At 40.8% G+C, this 26,099-nt stretch overlaps 1 protein-coding gene across 10 annotated transcripts in view; it reads left to right on the top strand.

Moving 5' to 3' along the window:
* The window catches only part of EFCAB11 (EF-hand calcium binding domain 11), a 247,618-nt gene that overhangs the window by 103,360 nt on the left and 118,159 nt on the right, over positions 1 to 26,099 (top strand). Inside the window, exon 6 of one of the 10 annotated variants that reach the window (XM_089908105.1) lies at positions 1 to 26,099. This exon is cut by the window's left edge and continues 2,023 nt beyond it. The exons of the other annotated variants lie outside the window; for them this stretch is intronic. The gene's annotated coding sequence lies outside the window, so the exon portion shown is untranslated. 10 annotated transcript variants of the gene reach the window in all.

The raw sequence follows: 26,099 nt of genomic DNA, 5'->3' as shown, positions 1-26,099 counted from the left end.
AGTCCCTCCATTATGATGGCTTTGAGGATTTTAAAAGTCTTTTTCAGAGTGTTCTATTATAGCTACTTCCTCAGATGTGAATTGTCTCTTTTGTCAGAGTGCATTTAATCATGCTGCATATCCTTGCATATTTTGTAGTTTTCTTTTCTTTTCTTGAGAGCTTACCTCCCCTGTGGATCTGCTCTATAAGGGCTCTCTCTGAAGGATGGTTCTGAGATTTCCTCAATCCCAGACCCATGAATTTCTTAGCTCTGAAACAAGTCATAAATGAAGCATGGCTTGGAAATCCTACTACAGGGACATAAAAATGTCTGTGCCCACGTGTGATTCAGACTCAGTTGCTAGTGAGATATATGCATCTTATCTTCATGTCTAGTCACAGGTAATGTGGGGTCTTGATCCTAACCGGAAAAAAAATGGAACTCTTCTCACCGCACCGCACCCCTGATATCTGTGAGGCATATTCAGTCCCTTCCCCTTTGCAGATGTAGAAACCTCAGACCCCTCCAGTCTTTCTGGCACCTGCCCCCACCCCATACTCACAATGGCCACAGAGTCTTAGTCATCACTTAGCACCGTGGGCTTATGATCCTTTTCTATTCAGAGACTTTCCTGTCTTGTTTTTGAAAATGGTTTCAATCGGTAAAGGTCCCAGCAGAAAATAGAGCATCACTCAGATACTTAAATTCAAGAGATTTTAATGAAGAAACTATTTACAGAAGTATGCACAGGAATAAAGAATCCAACAAGGTCATTTGAGGTGCCAGGGACTAGGAAGCTGTCACCACTCCCAGTCTGAAGGGACAAGAGAGAGAATGTTATTATTGGAGGCCAGGGACAGCTGGAGCTATGGAGGAGGGTAGAAGCTGGGTTTGGAGGGAAGTAGCCACTACCAGAAGGAAGACCTGAGGCAGGGAGGGAGCAGGAAAGAAATACCCCATCCTCTCTCCCCCTCTTCTCCTATCTCTTGCTGGTAACTTCTGTTGGCCAAACCCAGATGGAAGGTACCAGCAAGGAAGCCCAGGTAAGGGGCCCAGAGCAAGGCAGGGAATGGATTGGAGGGATATGAAAGTAGAGAATAAATAAATAATACAAGGCTTATGTGATTTTTTGGTTAAAAAATTTCATTTGTTATTTCTATATGTTGCAGCAGACTGAGAATTTTCAGCAAGCATTTACCCTGCCATGTTGACTCAGAAGTCTAATAATCCCTACTCCAACCTCTTACTCAGCTGAATCTCTCATTCGGGCACACGCCTAACGTTTGCAGGGCCTGGGGCAAGGTACAAACAGAAGCCCACGTGCTATATGTCTATAGATATGAAAATTATAAATCAAGGTAAACTATTAGGTAAAATATATTTTATCTTCCTACCTTGACAAATATACTTTAATAATGACTCGAAGGCAAAGCTGTGATTTGGAACTCATCGGTTCCTGGGAGATGCACGTGGGGCACTCATGGCATGGGGGAGAGCTGCCCTCTGTCCCTGGCTCTGCTCCAGGTGGTCAGGAGCCTCACATACACTTGTGTGGACACTCAGCCCTCACATCCCACCTTAATCCACATGACCTACAAACAGCCACCCTTTGGGTGAACCCTCAGGAAGAGGCCTGCACGGGCACTGAAAGCGTGCTTAGGGCTGCTTGGGTAGGGAATCCTAGGGTCCCAGGTACCTGGAATGGGGTCTGAAAGGTGGAGGATGGAGGATGTAGGGGTGGGCACATCTTGTTCGTCTTGCAGACTCCTTTTGTGGAGAGGGGTGCAGCCAGAGAAGGGCCAGAGCAGAGCCCTCTACAATTCAGGGCAGGGTCCCCTCTGGCCTGGGTTTAGTGCTGGTCCCATTGCACCTGATCTTCATCTTCATCAAGACCTCCAGTCCCTTCTCTTCTCTATGTTTTTCTCAGACTGTGAGCCTCCCTGCCTGGTCTGGGTCCTCTGGTCCATCACGCTCTCAGCAAGGCCCTCAACTTCCTAGCCCCCTTGTCCTTCCATCGTTCGTACCCGGCAGCCCGAGTCTCCATCTTCCTGCTTCACGCTCGGTTTGGTGAGGGCCTGCCGTGTGAACAGTATAAGCAGTATACACATCCCAGTTGGACCTCTGGACCACCAGCTTCTTCCTGGTTCCCCCGAAACATTTTCAAAACTTCACCACCCTTCTCAGGCTCCTGCCCCCCCTCTTCTCTGTCACTCTCATCAAATGGCCTCGCTTCCCATTTCTCTAAGAAAACAGAAGTCACCAAAGCCACAGTGTCTTTTACTTCCTGCCCCCTCTGCAGTTTTACTGGACACTGCTGACAATGATGGTGAGGATAAAGATGGAGGATAATGGCTAACTTTTTCCACCCCTAAGCCCCACCTGCCGCCATGGCGCCTTCCTCCTGTCACAGAGGTGAAGGGGCTGCTTCCCCGCCCCCCAGCCTCTGGCAGATCCTTCCACCATGACTTTGGATTCTGCCCCTTCCTGCTTGCTGGGGACCTAACTGCATCAGTCATCTCCTCTAACACTCTGCCTTTAAGCTGCAGTCACTCCCTGCCTCTCATTTCCAAATCCCCTCCAGTCCACGGTGGTCTTATTTCTGCCCCAGTAACTCCACTGAAACCTCTCCGATCAGGTCCAACAGTCACCTCTACTGGCTAAAGCCGATGGGTACTTTAGTCCTTCTGCACAGTATTTGACACAAGTGAGCTGGCCTTCTAAACATGCTCTTTGCCCTTGACATCCATGCTCTTCCTGCTTTTGCGGGCAGCTTTCTGAGTTTCCTTCCCTTCACATTGTTGTCTTTTTCAGAGCTCTGCCCTCAGCTGCTTCTCTTCTTATTCATTAAACTCTCAGCACTGACCTGTGGGTGCTCAATCAATCTCAAATTATGTATGCAAATCAGGCAGTGGTTTCAAATTCAAGCAGGGAACTCAAGTCTTTAAAAGTTTAAGCAAGAAGGAGCAAAGTTTTTTTTGGAGGGATACACATTTCCAATTATGAATGATGTATTACTTATTGGAACTGGAGTCTACTGAGGGGGAAAAAATCATAATAGCTTATTTCAGAACTAACACAGCTATACGTTAGCAACAGAAATGATGTCGCTATCTTATTAGAAATACAACAAAGAGATAACTTAGCAGCTGTCTCCTGCACTGTCATTTCATTTTGCTCTGTAGTTCTTGGCAGAGAATCTAGAAAAAAAAAAATAATTAAGCCACACTGTGTTCTCCTAGACTAAATGAGTTCTGCTGTTCTGAGAAACAAATCTTAAAAGGCAATGTATGTTCCATGATTATTAGAAATAGAACATTTTCAAAATTGTTTTTTTTCCCCTAGAGACATGTGATTAAACATTATGGCCTTTTCCCTTCCAGCTAAGAGAAACGTCGTAAAGTTTCTCTTAGCTCCACATTCCAAACCCAAAACTCCAGGGCCAAACATCAGCCTAGGGGCCATAATTAGATCTTGGAACCCACTTTGAAAAAAGAATTCCACAGAGAACTATTTAGGGCTCTCTTTTCATTGAGATAAAGAGATGCCACATGTAGAGCATTTATTTGTTTATTCATTCATCATTCATTCCACAAATAATTATGTTAATAGCCACTTAAAGTCATCTTAGAATGGGTATTATTTAATGTGCAGAAAGATGCTTGGCAAAGAGAGATGCTGAGTTTATTTTTACTTTATTTGGCCTTTACCTGCCAAGGTTTCTTTTCCCCACCTTCAGAATGTGTTTGCCAGCAGGACCTACTTTGCGTATGTGTCATATTACTATATTCCATCTTTCCCTGTTGCAGTCATTTTAATAGTGATTTGGGTTGTGGTGTCTTTGTGCTACTCTATACTTAAGCAGAGGGAAACTCTTACCAGTCCAGGGAAAGAAGGAATTGTCAAAATTAAATCAGAAGTCAGGGTTCCATTGCCTGCTGATCTGTACAGTTCACGTTTTTACAGCTAAGTATGAGCTAAAACAGTAATACCATGGCCACTTTAATTTTTATCGACATGTCTAAGAAAATGAATATGGCTAAAAGGGAGATAGATGAGACGTGCCGATTTCGTGGGAAACATTATTAATGCTATTAATCTTCTGGCGTTACCTAGGGGCCCAAGAGAGCACAAGGCAGAATTGAATACAGTCCCAGCCCAGAATAAGAGCCCAATGCATGTTAGCCTAGGAATGGAAAAGCCATTGCCTGCAGTGGTAACATAAATGTATGACTTAGGCTGGGTGGGAGATTACAGGCAGTGGTGGGGCTTTGGCAACCTGGAGAGCTCCTAAGTTGCCTAAAGGCATCCATGTTTAACAAATTGAAAAACACTGTGCTCGCCAAACAAAAACATGTCTAGAGATTGAGTACTGTCCCAGCCAAAGTGTTAGATCTCTGAAGTATGCCTGTCCCTTGCTTTATGTCCTCCATTCCCCTTTCCACATACCCTCTTTCACTCTTTTACTTCCCACCACCATCCACCCTGTATCTCGGACTGCTTGCCACTTCAGCCGAGAGCTGCAATCACAAAGTTTCTACCTCATTTCAAAGAATATCTAATGTCCATCGACAGATGAATGGATAAAGAAGATGTGGTGTGTATACGTACATGCACAATGGAATATTACCCAGCCATCAAAAAGAATGAAATAGTGCCATTTGCAGCAACAGGGATAGACCTAGAGATTACCATACTAAGCAAAGTAAGTCAGAAAGAGAAAGACAAATACCATATGATACCACTTGGAATCTAAAATTTGACACAGATCAACATATCTACGAAATAAAAACAGACTCACAGATATAGAGAACAGACTTGTGGTTGCCAAGGGAGGGGGGTGTGGGAGTAGAGGAGGGAAGGAACGGGAGTTTGAGATTAGCTGAGGCAAACGATTATATATAGAATGGATAAACAACAAGGTCCTACTGCATAGCACAGGGAACTATATTTAATATCCTATGATAAACCATAATGGAAAAGAATATATAACTGAGTCACTTTGCTGTACAGAGGAAATTAACACAACATTGTAAATCAACTATACTTCAATAAAATCTAAAAAAGTAATAATAACTAATGAAATGTGCCTGGGTTTGCGAGTGTTTGTGTACGTATTAACCAAGCATCATTTAAAACACTTTAAAACTTCTCAATCTTTGTTAGCTTTTATATTATATATATAATACATGTTCTTCATTTGAAAAGTTCTAACAGTATAGAAACTAAAGTAAAATGAGTTTCTTCCTTTTTCCCCTCTGGCAATCCTATTCCCTGGATAAATATTAGCTGTTTGGTGTATATTCATCCACATTTTTTCTGAACATATAAACTAACATATACATGCACATACCTACACACACAGATTATGCATAAAAATAATATTAAAATACTGCATGCCATTCTTCAACTTGCTTTTTCATATAATACATCACAAATATTCATAATAGTATGATTATGTCACATTCTTTGTAACAGCTGTTTATCAATATATAATAATTTATTTAATCAGTCCCTATTAGTGACGTTTAAATTGCTTCTAGCTTTTCTATTTTTCTACATCCAACTCTCTACAAGGATGTGTGATAGCCGTCTCCACGTTCAAAGCCAAACTCCTGATCTTCTCCCCCATACCTGCTTCTCTTAAAGTTTTCCATCTTTTTTTTTTTTTGCGGTATGCGGGCCTCTCACTGTTGTGGCCTCTCCCACTGCGGAGCACAGGCTACGGACGCGCAGGCCCAGCGGCCATGGCCCACAGGCCCAGCCGCTCCGCGGCATGTGGGACCCTCCCGGACCGGGGCACGAACCCGTGTCCCCTGCATCGGCAGGCGGACTCCCAACCACTGCGCCACCAGGGAAGCCCAAAGTTTTCCATCATAATTCACGGAACTCCATCCTTTGCGTTGCTTATGCCAAAACCCTTGGAATCATCTCAGGCTCCTTTCTCTTTCTCCACATCCATTATATCAGCACCAGCTCAGCCTCCCACGTCAGCTCCATGCTTCTGCCTTTACCCGACAGTCTGTTCTCAACCTGAGGGATCCTTTTCAAATGTGCGGCAGGTCAGGCCATGCTTCTGTGGATTCTTGTCTCACTTGCATAAAAGCCAGGGTCCTTATACTGGTGGATAAGGCCTTAAATGATCACCCCCACCACCGCCACCCCCTCCGCCATTGTCTCCCCCGCCTATACTCACCTATAGCTCTCCCATTTTGCTCATGCTGCCCCAGCCATACTCGCCTTCTCACTTTTCTTCAAACGTGCCAGGTATGCTCCTGTCTCAGGGCCTTTGCACATGCTCTGCCTTCTGTCAGCAGTGCTCTTCCCCCAGATATACACAAGCCTGTTTCCTAACACTTTCAAGTGTTCAGTAGTCTCCTTCTCAGTGAGGTCTTCCTTGCCCAGGGTATTTATAAAGAACATTTCCCAGCCTTCTCTAGCCCTCTTCTCTGTAGTACTTATCACCATCTAATGTACTTTACAATAGGGGTTACTTTTTTGTTTTCTTTATTATCTGTCTCTACCCGTGGAAGATAAGGAGGGCAGGAAATGTGCCTGTTTGGTTCTCTGTGGAATCCTCAGCATCTGGAAGACTGCCTGCCCCACAGGAGGCTGACAGTAGCTACTTGTTGAATGAACAGATGCTATGAACATGTCAGCTGTGAACGTCCACATACATATTTATTTGCTCGCATGTGGGGCTATCTCTTCAAGGTGAATTATTAGAAGTGGAATTGCTGAGCCAATGGGCATGCTTTTTTTTTTTTTTTTTTAAGGAGAAAAGCTGTGGTTTTCTTTTTTGTTTTTTGAAGATGTTGGGGGTAGGAGTTTATCAATTTATTTATTTTTGCTGTGTTGAGTCTTCGTTTCTGTGCAAGGGCTTTCTCTAGTTGTGGCAAGCGGGGGCCACTCTTCATCGCAGTGCGCGGGCCTCTCACTATCGCGGCCTCTCTTGTTGGGGAGCACGGGCTCCAGACGCGCAGGCTCAGTAGTTGTGGCGCACGGGCCTAGTTGCTCCGCGGCATGTGGGATCCTCCCAGACCAGGGCTCGAACCCGTGTCCCCTGCATTAGCAGGCAGATTCTCAGCCACTGCACCACCAGGGAAGCCCAAGGCATGCTTATTTTAAATGTAATAGGTATTGTAAATTGCTTTCCATAAAGGCTGTACGTTTGGTATACTATATGATTCTTCCTGTAAGAAAAAAAAAAGATGTATTTTAAAATAGACCTTAACCTGGATGTAGTGGTGAGGTTACAAGTGAAAGGGACCTTTTAATTCAGGGATCCTTCATCTGGAGTCGGTGAACGTAAACTTTATTCAGCATCTTTTTAAAGATATTCAGCATCTTTTTAAACTGGAAATGTTGCCAACAAAGCACAGTCATTTTAACAGTATCTGTGACTTTGTCACTAACAGAAGACACAGATATTTTTGTATCATAGTATAAATGTTGTGGCTGTCTTGAATATGTTCACCCTCTTCACTGCTTTGGAATCACAGTGAATCCTCCTTCCCTTGAATCCTCCCTTTCCTTTACCCACCACTAGTTATTTGTCTCGCCACTAGATTTTGTTATTTAATGTGTTAATAAAGAAGCACCTATAATACCTTATTGCTAATTTGTTTTTTAATACTCATATCTATTTCAGTATAATTGGTTTCATTTTATGCATTTAAAATTAGAGTCTTTATCAAACTGCCACAAGGGTTCATGGTACAAAAACAGTTAAGAGCTCTGTTCGTTGAAGGGGCTGCTATTCATTTGAAGGAGTAAGTTAGTCATACAGATAATCATTAGGCATTTTATAAAATTTAAAGTGCCACAAAATTTCGGTACCAGAATAGAAGATACACTAATATTCATGGCTATCATGTCTTTCATTCATTCATCCAGTGCTTATTTATTAAGTGCTTCTATAGGCAGTGCTCTGTGTCAAGAGTTCTGCAAATCAAAGGTGAAGATCTGCTCCTTGCCTGTGCTCACTGGGGAACTTTGAAAAGACTAATCCAGTGATGCACATCAGAACCGTCTACCCAGAGCCTTTCCATCCTTGACTCACTCCCCTCCTCTACCTACCTCTGCATGTTGGAGAGCTCAGGCCTTGTTCCTGGTTTTCTTCTCTATCCACGTTTTTTCCCTACGTGATCTTATGCAGAGTTACAACACCTAAATGCTGGTGATTTCCAAAGTTACACCTTCGGACCAGATCTTGCCCTAAGATCCAGGCTCATCCATACTTACCGTCTCTACTTGGGTGACTCATGGCATCCCAGACTTCACATAATCAAACTTATTTCTCCCTACTATTTCAGTAAGTGGCATCACTATCCATCCATTGACTCAAGCTAAGAATTGCCCAAGGGTCTTCCTTGAATCCTACCTTCCGTTTACTTGCCTCCCCTTATCCCACATCCCTAATGCAATTCATCAGCAAATAATATTGGTTCTCTATTCATAATACCTTATTACAGTGCTATTCAAAGTGTGGTCAGCAGATCAGTGCTGGTCCATGATGAGTTAGGTCTAGACATTGAGAGTAAGCATTAAAAGCTTTTACAGCAGTTTGAAATTGTCATGATGCCACATTCACAATGGCAGACTCATCTCATTGAACAGGGTATAGACATCTTTAGTTCTGGCAAGCTCAAATGGTGAGTCATATGTGGTGCAAGTTGTGTAATAAATAATCCCGTGCAATAGGACCATATTACAGTATGTGATACTTTATGATTGGTTTATCAGCTGTATTCTCAAAGTGTATAAAAACCTGTGAAGATGTAAGCATTTCTTTTTATAACTTATATTTACAAGTTTTCATTTTTAATCAAAACTTTTCATTTTATTATTTAACATTATTAGTTAATTAAGGAAATAAAATTTATGTTGATTATTTTCACCCTCAAGTTACAGAAGGTAAAACAAGCCTCACTGGAGTTTTTTGTTAGCTTGTTGGCAAGGAAACACTTGTCTTTTCTGAATGTGGCAAGAGTATAAACCAAATGGTGAAGGTGGAAGTGATTCTGAAGAAACAAAGGCCCAAGAGTACATCTTTGTTTTCCTCAAAACTGTGATCCCTCACATACTGAGTTCAGTTTATAGCTGTCATTGATGTTGACACCCTAAAAGCATAATGTTTAGTGATTTGTAGAGACATAGTGGCTATGAAGCAATGGAACCATCAAAACATATAGGGTAGGGCTTCCCTGGTGGCGCAGTGGTTGAGAGTCCGCCTGCCGATGCAAGGGACATGGGTTCGTGCCCCGGTCCGGGAGGATCCCACATGCCGCGGAGCGGCTGGGTCCGTGAGCCATGGCCGCTGAGCCTGCGCGTCTGGAGCCTGTGCTCTGCAACGGGAGAGGACACGGCAGTGAGAGGCCCGCGTACCGCAAAAATAAAAAAAATTAAAAAATAAACATATAGGGTAGTAGAATCCACAATGACACACAAAAAAAGTATTCTTTAATGGCATCCAAAAAAAAAGAATTAAGTTCAAAGCCACGAGAATTTTTTGAAAGGAAGAATAGAGGATTAAAAAGCTGATTCAAACAGATGTTCAGTATTTCACTTATAAACATGAGGATTCTACAGGCTTCTTAGTAAGTAATGTTTCAGCTCGCCAAGACTAAAATCCATATACAGTTGGTGAGACATTGGTGAAGGATTGTATCAAAGGTATTTGCTAGAAATGTTGGGTGAATCCGCACACAGAAGGTAGCTCAAGTATACTTCCAGGGCCCCCACAGCTCAGCCTGTTCTGGAACCGGCTAATGGTGTGGAGGACTAATTCATAGAGCAGCTGAAGCCAGCAACATGTTTTTTCATTGTAGTGTGATAATTTCACTCATATTCCTATTTATGTGCAATTTGAACATGTTGGTGATACGAAGGAAGAATTTCTTTTTTCAGTTTTGTCGCTGACAAACAACTAAGTCTGAACTGTGTAGATGAAGGATTAGTTGTCAACAAACATGGATTGGAGTTTACATTTTGTGTAGGAGCGTGTCCTGATGGTGCAGAAAACATCCTGAAGACATCGCCCTGATTTAGGGGCTGCACCAGAATGTAAATCAGCGGGCTGTCTCTCTCATGAGGAAGTCCTGCTATGAAAAGAAATGTTGGTGGAACTAAACTGTGGGCTTAGTGCCGTCCTAAAAATCATGAATTAGGTAAAGGCTGGTGTGTTAAATTCTGGATTATTCTCTTGTGTTACATGACACTGTGTAGGCAGATCATGAACAGCTATTACTACATGCTGAGGTGTGATGATAATCAAGAGGACAAGTGTTTGAGAATGTTCAATTTATAGAACAACTCTAAACGTTTCTGTAAAATCAGAAGACAGTTTGATCCGGGCTTGTTGAAGATATGAATTGGACAGGCAGGATTGCGTATGTATCTAATACCTTCAGTATTTTTAATGATCTCAATATTTCCATGCAAGGAAGAAATGCAACATGTTTTTCAGTGGCTGATAAAAAAAAGAATGGAGCTTGGAAGAACAGAATTTCTACAGATTATTACGACACACGTTCCATAAATTAACAATTATCAATGATGCAGGTGATGATCTTTATACTGCACATCTGTGAAAAGCTATCACAAAACACCTTAAAATTTGATAAGGCATTTTGAATTTTATTTTCCATCAAAAGAAGATCTACGCCTAAAAAATTCATGGATCCAGAATCCATTTCTTTCATCAAAAGATAAATTTAACCATAACTTACAAGATACATTACTGGAACTGACTTCTTTTGAAGGATTTAAAGGAGTCTGAAAACATAGTAGCACTTTTTCCATTTTAGATAAAATTTTAAAATGAACAAACCGAGCTTGCTGAAATTGCTCTAAAACCTCTTCTTCTATTCCATTCTGCGAGACTGGTTTCTTTCCTCTTATTATTATTAACATAAAACATAGAAATAGATTAGATGTACCTTATCAACTGCAAGTAGCCTTGCTGGCGAAAGCACCTAGATTAGATAAATTATCAATCAAGAAGCAAGTCAGTTTGTGACATTAAAAATTTTAAACATATACACTGTGTTCATTCAAAGTGTGCCAATAGGCATTTAATATGGGGATTCATTTTTTTTCCCTCAAAATGAAAATAAAAGTTGCAAGTGTAATAGTGAGCCTATACTGCATATTAGTTGCCTACATACATACTTTCCATGAACAAACAACATGTACAATTTTCATACTTTTTTCCTTATGCATACTTTGGTAATATTTATTGCAATATAATTTCCTGTTGGTTGAACTAGTAATACAGAATTGCAGCTTTTAACTTGTAAGTCTTTTTATTTCATTTTTCTAGCAATTTGTATTAAGTTTTACAAAGTAGCAGTTTGCAACAGACTGGAAAAATTTTTAAAGTGGTCCTTTACCAAAGAGAATTTAAGCAGCACTGCCTTAGGGGACTTAATAGAAAATGAGGCTTTTCTTCAAAACATACCCTCTGAAAAGAATTAGTTCTCTTACGAAGTCTTTCAAACTATCAGACATGTTCTCAGTTACTTTGTTTTGAACAAGAAAAGAGTGTTGAGCCTGAAGCAGCCTCAGTCAGTGTGAGTTTTTGATGCTTACAGAGGTTATCTGATGAAATTGGCAAATAAAGGAGGAAGGAAATGTCACACAGATCCAGTTCTTCTGCCTGATGTTATAAACTCATAACTGCAAATATTGGCTGTCATTGTAAACAAGCCTTTCAAGATACTTTAAAAGCAATCCAGTAAGTGGTTACATATTAGAGATCACAAATATACATCTCAGATTGAATGAAAAAGAAACCCAAAACGTACATTTTATAATGTTACGCAAATAGCTACCAAGTGGCTTTAGGTAAAAATTTCTAGTGTCAGTACCAAGCATGGAATTTACAAAGTCCTGTATTCCAGACAACTTTAACAGATGTGAAAGTGTCATGCCCTGGAAAATAGAGTTAATGTCTCTAAAAGTGGCTCCGGTGATAATGAAAACATTGATATGAAGCCGCATGTCAAGAATGAATAAAATTGTTTCATGAAACATGATCATGGAAAAAGCAGCGTGTGTTGGTTATTAAGCTCTTGTCTCTCAGCCCCAAACCCACCCTTCTCTACTCTGCATGGTGAGGCTGGGACTAAGACTCTGAAAGCCGCATTTCTCCTTTACCAGCTGCCTCTCAGCAGGTTCCATCTTCCCAACGTCCAGAGGATGCCTGATGGCTGGAGAAGGGAGCAGTAGTGGCTCTTTCCTCCCTGTCTCCTCTCGGTTCCCAGAAGGGTCACTTCATTCCAGCACCTGCTGTTGGTTCTAGTTTCCTGCTGTTGGTTCCAGTTTCCCACTGTTTCTCACCCTGGGCCCCTCAGAGACATCAACCACAGCTCCCAGAGGGTGGGCTCCAGCTTCCCAGGACCCTCCACCAGCCTTCTAGGTCTACCTCAGCCTCATCCCTCTGTTTCTTCAGCCCTGACGATGGTAGAGGCTTCATATACTCATAGTTACAACTTTTTTTTTCTTTTTAATAACTGCTGTGTTTCCCTTTTGCCTTGTAGTCCTCCAATACCTGTCTAACTATTTCTTAGGTTAAAATCTCTCTTTTAAAATAACTGTTGTATTTCTGGACTGGATTTCCTGACTTGGATCCCAGCTGATGTACTAGCAGTGGCCCCAGCTGGTCTGGCAGTGGTTTGGTTGTGTCCGGCCCTGAATGCAGTGCCGAGCAGCTTGCCAGTGGGAAGTGGTAGTAATCCATGTCATGCAGTGGCATCGTGATTAATCAGATCACCCCCAGGGGTTGATGGTAATGGAGTGCCCACTGAAGAAAGAAACTTGAGGCTGCTGCGTGTACCCATCATTGCAGTAATGATGACGACTAAGAGTGGGGAATGGGGTGGCTCTTTCTGCCTGGATGTGTATTTGTAGGAAAAAAAAAAAAGACAGGCTCACGTCTTTAAACACTGAGGTCGTCATAGATGGCAAATCTCAAATGATCCCACCTCTCTCCATCTGCACTGCACCATCCTACCTCACACCATCCTCATTTCTCCCCTGAAGTTTGCAATAGCTTCCGGCTTCCAGTCCTTCTTTCTGACAACCCATTTTCTATATGATGACCCAAGTGCCTTAAAACCAGCTCCTCTGCTTAAAACCTCCAGTGACATCCTATTGCACTTAAAATCTAACCTCTTCAACCTCATCTCAAACCGCTTTCTTCTTCTCAGTTGTTCTAGTCTTTCTAGCTCTTTCCAGCTGTGGTACTCCCACCTTTACAGTTCTCTCTCGTTGCAATTCACTTCCCCAAGCTCTCGTATTTGACTGCTTCCCTTCAACCCTTTCGCCTTGTAAATATGTCATCACGGGTTCATTTCTTTCATAGCACTTACCGCAATCTTTGTAGATCTTTTTTACTTCCTTGTTCATCTCCCCCCTACCAAACTGCACTCCATTAGGGCAGAGACCTGTCTGTCTGATTGGCTACTGTATTCCCAGGACGCTGCTCCAATGCCTACCACATAGTAGGTGATCAGTACATATTTGTTGATTGAATGATTCTGAGAAATAATTTTTCCTCAGTTAATTTATAATTTTAGTTATGAAACATTTCAAGCATGCAGACGATATCGTAACAAACACCCAGGTACCTACCAACCAAATTTAACAGATTTTGACATTTTGCCATATTTGCTTCTGATTGTGTTTTCTTCTCTCTCGTTCTCTTTTTTAAAAGAAATGTTAAATGTAAAAGAAATGTGTCCATTTCATCTAAGTTCAAAATTATTAGCACAAATTTTGCATGGTATTCTCTTAACAATATTTTTAATGGCTGTAAAATCTGCCTCACCTTCAATCCAGATATAGGTAATTTGTGGGGTTTTTTCCCTTTCATCAGTCTAGCTAGAGGTTTATTAATTTTACTGATCTTTTTAAAGAACCATCTTTGGTGTCATTTATTTTCTGTATTATTCTTCCATTTTCTAGTTCATTGATTTTTGCTGCTGTTATATTATTATTCCCTTCTACTTATTTTGGTTTACTTGATCTTTTTATGGCTTCTTCAAGTAGATGTTTCCATCGTTGATTTTAGTCTTTTTTTCTTTTCCAACGTAAACATTTAAAACTTTATATTTCCATCTAAGCACTGCTTTAACTGCATTCCACAAATTTTGTGTTTTCATTATCATCCAGTTCAAAATAGTTTCTAATTCTCTTTGTGTTTTCTTCTGTGAACCATGGGTTATTAAGAAATATGTTGCTTAATTTCCAAATATTTAGATATTTTCCAGATTTTTTGGTTACTGACTTTTTATTTAATTCTGTTCCCTTCAACTCCTTTAAATTTATTGTAAGTTTTTTTATGTCTCAGCATCTGTCTTGGTGAATGTTCCATTAGAAATGGAGTGGAATGAATATCTTTTAGATGTTGATATTTACTACCAGAGGAGTATTAAAATAACCAGCTATAATAATAGATTTGTCTGTTTCTTCTTTGAGTTCTCTCAGTTTTTTGCTTCATGTGTTTTTAAGCTTTTTTATTAGGTATATATACATTTAGGATTATGTCTTCTTGATTAATTGATTGACTCTTATTATTATGAAACACCTCTTTTTCTCTGATAGTATTCTTTGTTCTGAAGTGATATTGGTATAGCCATTCCTCTTTTGTTATCTTTTTTTATTCTTTTACTATTAATTTATCTATGTCTTTATGATTAAAGTGGATTTCCTAAGGATGGCATACAGTTGAGTTGCTTTTTTATTCATTCTGATAATCTCTTCTTTTTAATTAGAGTGTTTATCCTATTTACAGTTAATGTAATTATCAATAGGATGGGGTTTAAGCCTGCCATCTTCATATTTATTTTCTGTTTCTTCTATTTGTCCTCTTTTTCCCTTTCCTTTCTTACCTTTATTTCCAGGACTCTTCTTTCCTTTGCATAGATCCAATTTTCCATTCTTTATAATTTTTTTATAAGCCTAAAGAACTTCCTTAAAATTTCTAGTCTACTGGTGACAAATTTTCTCAGTTTCTGTTTGTCTGAAAATGGTCTATTTTACTTTCATTTTTGAAGGATATTTTCTTTCAGCACTTTAAAGTTGTCATTCTAACTGGTTTCCATTATTTCTGATGACAAGTCAGTGGTAATTTTTATATATTTTTTTCTCTGAACATATGTGTCGTTTTCTCTGGCAGCTTTTAAGATTTTGTTTTGTTTGTTTTCAGCAATTTGATTATGATGTTCCTTTTTATAGTGTTCTTTAGTTATCCTGCTTAGAGTTTGTTGAGTTTGGATCAGGGGTATTCTAGTGTTGACCAAATTTGGACAGTGTTTGGCCATCATTCCTTCAAATGTCTCTTCTTCTTCCCTGATATTCTGGTACTCCAATTACATGTAACTTAGACCACTTTGTATTACCGCACAAGTCACTGATGTTCTTTCCATTTCACTCTCAGCCGTTTTTTTCTCAGATTCAATTTGGGAAGTTTCTATTTCCATTTCTTTAAATTCACAATTTTTTTCTGTAATGTCTAATATGATGTTGATCTCATTCCATGAATTATTTGCTTCAGATATTTTACTTTTAGTCTCTAGAAGTTCCACTTGGTTCTCTTTTATATTTTCCATTTCTCTCTTCATTAGTTTATCTTTTCTTTAATCCTGGAGCATACTTATAATTAAAAGTCCTTGTCTACCAATTCTGTCATCTTTGTTGTTTTTGGGTCTCTTTCTTTTGACTGATTTTTCTCCTGTTTATGGGTCACATTTTCTTACTTCTTAGCATGTATAATAATGTTTTTATTGGATTCTAGACTTTATTAATCTTCTATTGCTCTGTGACAGATTATCAGAAACTTAACAGCTTACAGCAGCCTCTGTTTTCATCTCACAGTTCTGCAGGTTATAAGTCAGATGTGCTCACTTGAGTTCTATGCCTAGGGTCAAGGTATTGGCTGGGCTGAGTTTTTTGTTTTTTTTTAATTTATTTGGTTGCACCAGGTCTTAGTTGTGGCTGGCAGGCTCCTTAGTTGTGGCTCACTGGCTCCTTAGTTGCGGCACACCAGCTCCTTGGTTGTGGCATGCAAACTCTGGGCTGAGCTCTTATGTGGAAGTTCATGGGAAGAATCTGCTTTCAAGCCCATCTGGGTTTTTGGAAGCTTCCTTGTGGCTGTGGGTCAGAGGCCCTCGTTTTCTTGCCGGCTGTCAGCCAGTCTACTCTGCGCTCTTAGAAGATGCCTGCATTCCTTCTCATGTGGTCCTCTCCATCTTCAAAGCAGCAGTGGTGTGTCACATCCTTCTTAACTCTTTGAGTCTCTCTGATCTCTTTTGCTTCCAACTGGAGAAAGTTTTCTGCTTTTAAGGGCTCATGGGATTAGATTACGCCCGCCTGGATTATTTTACCTGGTTTATTTAACAATCGTGGAAATGATCTCTCATAACATTCCCAGGTTCTGAGGACTCAGGGGTATGGAATCTTGGGAGCCATTCCTAGAACTTCTGCCTACCACAATTATGAATGTTATGATGTTGAGAGTTGAGATTTTGATGTCTTCTTTTGGGTATTGAGATTAGTTCTGACAGGTTTTAAATTTACTTGGAAATAGGCTTGATTTTTAAGGCTTGTTTATAAGCTTTGTTTGTACAGTTGACTCTTGAACAATGCAGAGGTTAAGGGCACCGATCCCCTTGTAGTCAAAAATCCATGTACTGCTATCTCTGCCTCGAAAAACAAAGGAATTGAAAGATGACTCACCCAAGGTCAGGAAGCTAAAACTGTTTGGATGGAATCAGGTCTCAAACCCTAGTTCTTTTGATGCCACATATTGTGATCTCTAAGCAAACACAAACTTTTCCCCACACTTGATTAAAGATCTGTGAAATGAAAATACAGGTATTATATTTATTGAAAAAAATCCACGGATAAGCGGACCCACGCAGTTCAAACCCGTGTTGTTCAAGGGTGAACTGTATAGTTTTAGAGTACCCTTTACAGCTAATTTAGCCCCACTCCGGAGTTATGGCCTTTCCGGTGTCTACTCAATAGCCAAGGTGTGCAATGCTGTCTCTCCAGTCTCACTAGTGGGAACCTCAACAGGTACAAGCCCTGTGTGAGATCAGCGGTTGTTCAGCTGGCTCATCCCTGGCAATTCCTTCCCCAGGTTTTTGATTCTCACCCCTGTGTGTCCTCAGGGAATCCCATGCAGATTTCTGGAGCTCTTTCTCTGCATGGCTCCTTCCCCATGGCACTCCACACTGCAAATTCCAGACCCTCAGCCACTCCCAACCCAGGTACCGCAAAGGTTAGGGTGAGGGAGGCAGTCCAACGCAGGTGCTGGGAATTTGGAGGTATGTAGTTGGAAGAGAATTTTAAAATAATTATAAAAATGACTAAAAGTCTATCTTGTATTTATCATCATGTCTCTACAACTCTGACTAATCAGATGATAAAATACTTGGGATGGGGTGGGAAACGGGACTTTTGTTGGCCTACATTCTAAACAATTGCTGAGGTTACTTTTGAGTTTTAATAATACACGTGTAAACTTTAAATTGCACCTTATTGTGTATTTCTTTTATTAAACAGCTAAATGTGCTTATTTTGAGAGTACATTTCTAGCAGTAGCAGTTCAGAATCATTTGGACTGGCTTCAAATATAGTTTGTGTTTCCATCTCCTGTAGTATAAGAAACTCCCATGTTTAAAGAATAGATTTGGTATAAACAATGATAGCACAGTTGTTGTGAAGATAAAGAAATAATGTGAGTTATTGAAGTCTGTCATTGTATGTGACCACTTAAGAGTTTTACTTTGTGTTTACAATGTAAAATAGTGAAACCAAGTGGGAAATGTGAGACATCATATTTATGTTTGTTAAGTGTAAGGTTTACTTTACACCTGAACTATTTTACAGATTTCAATATAATTTTGTAAAATGATGTTTATTCTCCTTTTTGCATCGTTAATGGTTTGTTTTAAAACCAGAGAATAAATCAAGAACATAATGATTATTGCTTATTATTACATGATTATTGCTGAAAATAATTTTGTCATACAGAGAAGAGAGGTGTTTAAGAAATGATAGGCTCCTGGTGTCAAATATGTTAGGTGCTCTGTGCCCCAGACTCTGACCTCTGTCTCCTCAGCTCAGTAACACCGCCATCCCCTGCTTGAGTTTCCCTTCCCTTTACCTCCGTTCGGATGGTAGAAAGCCAGGATGATTATAGGGCTCTCTCTTCACTTGTTTTTCTTCTCAGGAATCATAAGCCCTGCTCTCTGCTGTCCAATCTCTGAAAGCCACTTTAAAAAATATATCTTTCGGGATTTCCCTGGCAGTCCAGCGGTTAAGACTTTGCCTTCCATTGCAGGGAGTGCAGGTTTGATCCCTGGTCGGGGAGCTAAGATCCCACATGCCTCTTGGCCAAAAAGCCAAAACATAAAACAGAAGCAATATTGTAACAAATTCATTAAAGACTTAAAAAATGGTCCACATCAAAAAACAAATTAAAAAAAAAATCTATATATATATCTTTCATTGTTTATGGCAGAAGGGCTACTCTGGTACTCTCCAAGTTTGATTGAATTATTTGTGTATATTTCTATTTCCTGGGTTAGCCTACGAGTTCCGTAAGTGTAGGAGCCATATGGTATTAGAGTTCTCCAGAGAAACAGAAACAATAGGACATATCTAGAGAGAGATTTATTTTAAGGAATTTGGCTTACACAATTGTGAGCCGGCAAGTCTGAAGTCCACAGGTAAGGCTGCAGACTGCAGACTCAGCCGAGGTTTCTTTTCTTTTTTTTTAAATTTTATTTATTTATTTATTTGGGGGGCCACACCACACGGCATGTGGGATCGTAGTTCCTTGACCAGGGATAGAACCCACACCCGCTGCAGTGGAAGCTCAGAGTCTTAACCACTGGAACGCCAGGGAAGTCCCTCAGCCAAGGCTTCTATACTGCATTCTGGAGACAGAATCACTTCTTCTTTGGGAAGCATCACTCTTTGCTTGTAAGACCTTGAACGGATTGGATGAGGCCCACCCATGTGGAGGGTTATCTGCCAGACTCAAAAGTCTACTGATTTAAAGGTTAATCACATCTAAAAAATTAACCTTCCCAGCAACATCTAGACTGGTGTTTGACCAAACAAGTAGGCGCCATAGCCTACCCAAGGTGACACAAAAAATTAACCACCACACAAATACCGTTCATTTTTATACCCCCAGAGCCTAGGGTGGTACATAGGAATTAAGGACTAACAAATAAGAGTCTGGGAATAAGGAAATAATTTTGGAAATAAGGCTGGAAGTAGAGGTTGCAGTAGCTCGTGAGAGACTTACGTTAAGGAGTTAACCATAGTGTGTGGGCAGAGTGGGAGTCTTCTGTTTTTATGAGGGAAATTGGTGATGTAGCCTGTCTTGATGGCAGCATAGAAACTGAGGTTTAACGTGCAGAATCGTGATGATAGCTGGGGGAAGAATGGCAAGGACTTGAGGAAAGCAGTGTCCTGGGGATGGAAAGATCGTGGCAGTAGTGGGACCGGTGGGAATGGAGCAGAGTGCCTGTAAAGAGAGAGGAAAGAGGCAAATAATTATTTTGTTGGAGAATCAGCATTGAAATTTCACTTAGTTTCTCTGTCTCCTTACCACAGGAGACAGCATACTTTAGAGGGAGCTTTAGAAAGATGTTAACAAAACTCTAAAATACAAACATACTATTCTTTTTTAAAAAAGAAAGAAACTTATTTCAACAACTCTACATTTATACGTATAATGTATTACTCTGCAATAACAGCTGTTAGGTTTCTCTATGGCCTCTTTTAGTCTTCAGCCATACGTAATCACAGGGTTTTGTATAGTTGTAGTAATGTGTATATCATTTCATATTCTACTATGAGAAAATATTAGTTTATATCTACATGGCATCACATATATTATTTAATAACAGAAAAGCTTTATGGTACATTGATGAGCTGTAATTTACTGAGCTATATTCCTTTTGTAGGACACTTGGATTTCCTACTGGGTTTTTGCCATCGTAAAAGATGATGGTATAGATGATTTTCTACCTAAAGCATTTTTCAACATCTATACTGCAATATAATTGACATGCAATAAGCTGCACATATTTAAAGTATACAGTTTGTTTTTGAGATGTATATACTCTTGAATTATCACCACAGTCAAGATAATGAAGACATTTATCACCATCAAAAGTTTCCTTGTGGGCTTCCCTGGTGGCGCAGTGGTTGAGAGTCCGCCTGTCGATGCAGGGCACACGGGTTCGTGCCCCGGTCCGGGAAGATCCCACGTGCCGCGGAGCGGCTGGGCCCGTGAGCCATGGCCGCTGAGCCTGCGCGTCCGGAGCCCGTGCTCCGCAACGGGAGAGGCCGCAACAGTGAGAGGCCCATGTACCGCAAAAAAAAAAAAAAAAAAGAATGTATTTCTTTTTGGTTACCTTCCATTTTGCTTCACAAATTTTTCGTCTTTTGCCCTGAATTTTGAGAGGCTTTAGCATTCATTCATCTTGTTGCTCAGGCTCCTGTAGAGTTCACATTCTCTCTGGTCTCAGCTCTGTCTCTAACCTGTTCGTTCAACTTTCCCCTTGATTTTTATTTTTCCAGTTAGATGCTCTATCAAATCAGTCAAAACTCTAATCTTCATGATGCTCCAGGAGCACTCACTGTCCTCTAATAGTTTATCTCCTCACCATTGCTCAAAACTCAAGTCTACAGCTCTCTATGTAGCATTAATTAAAAAGTATTTTATAATGAAATTCCTCTAATCTTGATGCCAGTGCTTCTCTTAAACTCAAAGTTTGCTAAGGGCTCTTAAGTACAACCCAGCGTCTGTGGGAGAAAAACCTAATTAAGAACTTTAATGGAAGTTTTTCAAATGTACGCTCACTGCATAATTCTGAAGCACTAACATTTTGAAATGTTTTTGTGCTTTCTTTTCCCAACCCTGAATTAGTGGAATGTTCTCTGTGCTGTTCTGTGGCGCTCTGGGGAGGACGCTCAATGTGATGTCATGGTCTCGGGCATTCCAGGTCCAGGTCTTATTCAGCCCGTAACTCTGCGTGGCTGTGAAAAGCTTGGCTGATTGTACAACAGAGTCATCCTAATCCCAGAGTTTATCCCATATTCCCACATACAGTGAGAACAGCCTAGGAGTTGGAAATGAGTCCCAGAGTCTTGCTTCTAGTACTACATTCAGTGTGTATGTAGCTCTGAGCTGTTTGTATTCTACAACTTGGCTTTTCTTTCTGTGTAAAATAGGATCCACGTGGATTTCTGACAAAGGTCTTTATGATCTCGGAAAGCACAGAATTATTATTAGCTGGGCATGGGACTGTGCTATGAATCAAGAGACCTGGTTTCCTGGCCTAATTTTGTTGCTAGCTGGATAGGTAACTTTAGGGAAGTTGCTTTATGCTTCTGAGCCTCAATTTCCTCATCCATAAAATGGCAAGAGTGGGTTGGGAAAAAAAAAAAAAAAAGAATGGGTTGGGTGATTTCTAAAGTCTCTAAAAGGAAAAAATGCCTGCATGCTCTTATTCTGGGGAGGGGGTGGGAATTTGGAAGCATGATGGGCAGGTTAGACCCCGCCTCCATCCCAGGGTCCCAGAGCCTGTGGGGCTGACAGGCGGCAGATCTGAAGCCCTCATCGCAGCAGCCCACTTCACTGGGCGGGGCGGGGGGCAGGGGTAGGGGTGCAGAGAAGCGACGGGGAAGAAAAGAAGACATGAAGCGTTCCCACCTCAGGGTGCTTGTTCTGTACTGTCCTCCAGAGATGAGAATACCAAGCGCGAAGTTCAGACTCGTTTTATCCCTGCGGTTTGATTCAAACTAAGAAAAGGGTTCTGTTTGTTTTCTCTCCCCGCTGGGAGCTGTTTTCAGTAAAACTTCCATACGCGGGATATATTTATTGCTAAAGAGTGTCAAGTGTGCCGAATAGTCAGACCATGCAGTCACAGAAAGAAAACTGCCGCGGAGGGATGTGCGCCCAGACGGCGGCACCCGGGACCCTCCTTCGAACACACTTGTTTAACAGTTCTGTCCATAACATCTTTCCTTCCATTCCTTTCTTATAAACTCAAATAAGCCCTCGAAGTGCTAAGTGTTTTTCCTTTGTTGGCCATCACTCGCAGCATGATTTTATCAAACATGAATTTTCCCTTAGCTCTCAGTTGCATGCAGGGGGAAGCTGGCAAAATAGAGAAGAGGTGGCTGTGGGGGGGTGCGGGGGGGTCCTTGTGCGTGTGTGTGTGGCGGGGAAGAGATCTGGCTACAAAAGTAACAAATGCTCCTTGTACAATATTTTGGAAATAGAGAAAGGTAAGAAAAAGAGAATAAAAACCAACCACATCCCTAGCAAATCAAAGGTAACTGTTGTTAATATTTTGGTATTTAGTCTTTCTTGTTTCTCTCCATGTTTTTGTTAAGTGAGTTTTAGATCCCATGCTTTTCAATCATTTTGCCGTTTTCACTTTATAAATAACCCTACAATCAACGTATCTGTTCACACTTTTAAGTTATTTCCTTAGGAGAGGTTCCTAGATGTGGGAAGACCATACTGGGTAGTATGAACTTATTTTTCATTTTTAGGACTCCTGATTCTTCTTACCAAATTGCCCAATTAACAAATGTGACTGCCTCTTGCAGCATCCGCCCCTCTGTGCTCTCACTGATGACTGAATGTTATTTATTTTTCAAATCTTTGATAATCTAATAGGTGGAAACCAGTATCTCATGTTTGGTTCTGTTTCCCTGATTGCTAGTAATATTGAACATTTTCACATGTTGATTAGCTCTTCCTATTCCCTCTTCTGTGGATTATCTATCCATGTCATTTACCTCTTTTCTATGATGAGAATATTGACCTGTTTCTATTTTTATCACAACTATTATTCCCAGTGTGCTGTTTTCCTTTTATTTTATGATGATTTTTTGATCTGCAAAGTTTTAAGTTTTCATATATTCAAACCTGTGATCTTTTCCTTTGCAATTTTTTCCCACTGCTTTTATACTGAGAAAGTTTTCCTCATCTAGAGGCCAGGTTAATATCCACTTCCATTTTCTTGGTTGCTTTGAATTTTAAGATTGTTTAGTGCTTTGGAATTTAGTTGGGTATTTAGCATAGGGTGATGATCTAAACATTTTTGTTTCCAAATTGCAAACCAGTTTTCCCCTTATCATTTGCTAGATAACCCCTATTTATATATAATGTCTTTTTTGTTTTTGTTTTTGTTTTTTGCGGTACGCGGGCCTCTCACTGTTGCGGCCTCTCCCGTTGCGGAACACAGGCTCCGGACGCGCAGGCTCAGTGGCCATGGCTCACGGGCCCAGCCGCTCCGCGGCATGTGGGATCTTCCCGGACCGGGGCACGAACCCGTGTCCCCTGCATCGCCAGGCGGACTCTCAACCACTGCGCCACCAGGGAAGCCCTATATATAATGTCTTGATTATCATATTCTGTATTGAGTTTTTTCACATCCTAGGGGACCTTTCCAGGCTGTGATCTACTCTCTTCCCTTATTCTTACACCAAGGACACACTTTTTCCCCCAGTTCTTATAATATGTTCTAAAACCTGGTATTTCTTGTTTTCACATTGTTCTCAGCTCTTCCTGCCTGTTTATTTTCCAGATGGATGGTAGAATCATTTTTGTGGAGTTCCAAAAACCTCCCTGTGGGGTTCCGATGAAAATTGCGTTCAACTTATAAATTAATTGGGAAGAATTTGGCATGTTTACAACGTTCAGTCTTCCCATCCAGGAACACACATATGGACATTTTAAAATATCCTTTTGTAGGTCTCCATGGAATTTTGTAGTTTTCTTTATGTAAATTCAACACATTTCTTATTAAGGTATTTAAAGATAATTTTATATATGGGGTGCGTTTTTTAATGGAATCTTTTCCCCCTTTAGTTTAGATCCACTATTTTTAATATCACTTTTTTCCGAATGACTGCCAAGTACTGACAGGAATCTAAGGGAAAAGCATATTTGTTTCTTTTCAAGCTTATAAACTCAGAGATTTAGAAGTAGAACCGACCTTAAATAAAACTTGTTTTTATATATGATAAAACTGGGGTCGTGAAAAGTCAAATTTCTTTACAGATCATGTAACTTATTAGAAAAGTAGCTAAATAGATGAATACTTCCAAATGTCCCTATTCTTTGTGTTGAGGACATGTGAAACTCAACTATCCAAAACAAAACCCACGATCTGCCCCCTTGTATTAATTTCCTATGGCTGCTGTAACGAATTATCCCAGACTTAGTGACTTAACACACATTTGTTAGCTTTCCATACTAGAGGTTAGGGATCCAAAACGGGCCTCCCTGGGCCAAAATCAAGATGTCAGATGGGCTGCATTACAGCTAGAGGCTCTAGGGGAAAATCCACTTCCTCTCCTTTTCCAGCTTCTGGAGGCCACCTGCATTCCTTGGCTCAGGGCACCTTCCTCCATTTTCAAAGCCAGCAGCTTAGCATCTTCCAATCTCTCTCTGACTCATTCCTGAGTCTTCTACTTACTTCTCTCTTCCTCCTTTAAAGATCCTTGAGATTACATTGGGCCCACCTGGATAATCTGGGATAATCTTACGTTTTAAGGTCAGCGGCCTTAATTCCATCTACAACCCTATCACCCTTTTCCCATGGAACACAACCATACGTTCCAGGGATTAGAACATGGACATCTTTGGAGGGCCATCATTCTGCCTACCTCACTCAGCAAGGATGAACTTTCAAAATGTATATTTAAGCACATTAGCCCTCTCCTTGAAGCACTTTGGCAGCTTCCCATAGCTCTTTGGATTATAACCATAATCCTTAAGTGGCCCACCAGGTCCTGAGCAATTTCATTCCATTCATCCTCAGCCTCATTGGGCTCCATGCTCATCCCCGCTCTGTACTCTGGCCACATTGCTTCTTCCAGTTCCTTGAATGTACTTGCTGTCTCTTGCCATGAGGCCCTTGTTCATGCTGTCCCCCCTGCTGGGCAATTCGTCCCTGCCCTGTACTTCACCACCTTCTGTCTCTCCTGCAGGGCACTTAGCACACTGGTGCTTCTACTTTCTTGTAGAATTATTTAATTCTCTCCCTGGCTGAACTAAAAGCTGCAAGGGGCTCTATTTCTTTTCTGCTCACCCCTACATCTTCAGAACCTAATGCACTTGGTCCATAGTGGCTTTTAGTGTGTGTCTGATGAATAAGTAAATGAACTCAAGAATCTGTTTCTCAGAAAAAGCATTTTTAGTGAATGTGTTCATTGACACAGCTATAAAAGCAAAAAGACTGGGGCATTTCAAAAGTCCAACAAATAGGGGCCTCCCTGGTGGCGCAGTGGTTGAGAGTCCACCTGCCGATGCAGGAGACACGGATTCGTGCCCCGATACAGAAGAATCACACATGCCGCGGAGCAGCTAGGCCCGTGAGCCATGGCCGCTGAGCCTGCGCGTCCAGAGCCTGTGCTCCGCGGCGGGAGAGGCCACAACAGTGAGAGGCCCGCGTACCGAAAAAAAAAAAAAAAAGTCCAAAAAATAAGTAAATTATTACAATTCCATTTGATAAAATCATATACAGCCATTAAAAATGGAAATAATAAAGACTATAACAATGGGGGAAATGTTTATAGCACATTTAAAAGAGCAGAATACAGAATTTCTTACCCTAATCAGAAAGAAAAGTGCCACAATGATGATAGCAACTGGTTTAAGATCATGGGATGGTAAGTGACATTTCTTTTCTCCCATTTCCAAACTTTCCTATTCACATGTTCATATATACAGCACATGTTTCTTGAATGCCAGTGTGGGTGTCAGGCACTGCAGCAAGTCTCAGAACAGCACAGTGAACGTGTATGTGGTCTCTGCCTGCTGCAAGTTTACAGTCAAGTGAGGAGGAAAACTAGTAGTAATATAACACAGGTGGTCCAGTATTCACGGACTATCACTGTATTTGAGAAAACATGGACTCCTTTACCACATGTGCACCATAGGCTAAAGAAGGTATTTGTAGTTTGGGTTCATAATCATCATGGCACTAAAAATTTTAATTGAGGGGGAAAATTGTAGGAACAGACCCATTTCGTTTAGTCTTTAGGCTTTGAAGATTTCCTGAATTGTCT

The sequence above is a fragment of the Delphinapterus leucas genome, chromosome 2 (genome assembly GCF_059928025.1).
Source record: "Delphinapterus leucas isolate spDelLeu-1000000601 "Yukka" chromosome 2, BTC_Dleu_Yukka2, whole genome shotgun sequence".
Lineage (NCBI taxonomy): Eukaryota > Metazoa > Chordata > Mammalia > Artiodactyla > Monodontidae > Delphinapterus > Delphinapterus leucas.
The sequence above is the reverse complement of the archived record's forward strand: the minus strand, read 5'-3'. Positions and strand labels throughout refer to the sequence as shown.